At 32.4% G+C, this 1,175-nt stretch overlaps 1 long non-coding RNA gene across 1 annotated transcript in view; it reads left to right on the top strand.

The window, feature by feature from the left end:
• LOC106787565 overlaps window positions 1-737 on the top strand; it is a 16,102-nt gene extending 15,365 nt beyond the window's left edge. Inside the window, exon 3 of the long non-coding RNA XR_001381801.1 lies at window positions 466-737. This is a non-coding gene — a long non-coding RNA (uncharacterized LOC106787565). The remainder of the gene's footprint in view (window positions 1-465) is intronic.
• The last annotated feature ends 438 nt before the right edge of the window (window positions 738-1,175 follow it).

Here is a 1,175-nt window from a genome sequence, read left to right as displayed (position 1 = left end):
ATCAGAATATTTCAATTTTTCATATATATATATATATGATACATATATTTCAAACATGTCCGGCAAACATAATCCACAAGACGCGATGATATTTAAATGAAATGAAATTAATCCCCATCGTCATAATTTTCGTTTCTTCTTCATAAACGTCATTTTTGATCTTAGTGGAAAAAATACAAATTTATCTCTCAAGAATAATTATTTATATATCTCGTAATTTTTCTTTCCTGACAAATTTTCTCAAATTGTTATGCAAAATGTTCATTAACAAAAAATACACAATCAATTCTATAATTCGTAATAAAAACATTAATCCGAAGATAATAAAAAACGTATACCAAACATTAAATAAAAAATATAATTAAAGAATTATATATATATATATAAATAATAATAAAAAAAATAAAAAATAACACATAAGTAAGTAAATACGTTTCTATCTTTCTTTCTCTTTCTTATTTAAAGATGAACGGAAAATGCATAAAGAGTCATCGAGAGGATAATATTAGTAAGTATAAAACCGGACTAATGACCATAAAGGGATCCCGAACGAACCGTTAACGCGATTAAGAATATCTACATCCTGTTCTGAAGTCGATCTACACGCCCCTCTTCTTCGTTCAAAAGCAGAGCAGAAGGAGAGGTTAAGAGATGAACACTAACTGAGAGAAGAGGATGGATGAAGCTGAGAGAACTCGAGGATGAGAATGATGAGGAGGAGCATGAAAAACTTAGATGCAAGTCATTTCAAGAAATTACGTACCTATCTTTCTCCTTTCTTTTTTTATTTTTTATTTATTTCTCCTAACCCCCCATCCCATCTCTCTCTCTCACTCACTCACTCATTCTCACTATTATAAATATATATACATTTATCTTTTGCGCGGGAGTTTTTCAAAATCGTGAATATCTTTAAACCACCGATCCGTGTAGACTCGATCGATTATTATTAATCGTTTGCACCTGCCTCCTCCTCCTCCTCCCCCTCCTCTTCCTTACACAATCTCTCTCTCTCTCTCTCTCTTCCTTTCTTTCTATAGAGTATAACGAAGTAATATAACGACACGTAAGAATCTTCGGAAGGCGTAAAAGAGACAAGGAATGTGCTAGAAAGAGAAGGATGGTGATCGGGACACGCGCTAAACTGGTATTTAAAGCGGTTATCATTTATCTCG

Source organism: Polistes canadensis, unplaced genomic scaffold (assembly GCF_001313835.1).
Source record: "Polistes canadensis isolate GaletaPanama2010 unplaced genomic scaffold, ASM131383v1 scaffold_105, whole genome shotgun sequence".
Taxonomy (NCBI): domain Eukaryota; kingdom Metazoa; phylum Arthropoda; class Insecta; order Hymenoptera; family Vespidae; genus Polistes; species Polistes canadensis.
This window is presented reverse-complemented; position numbering and strand designations above follow the sequence as displayed.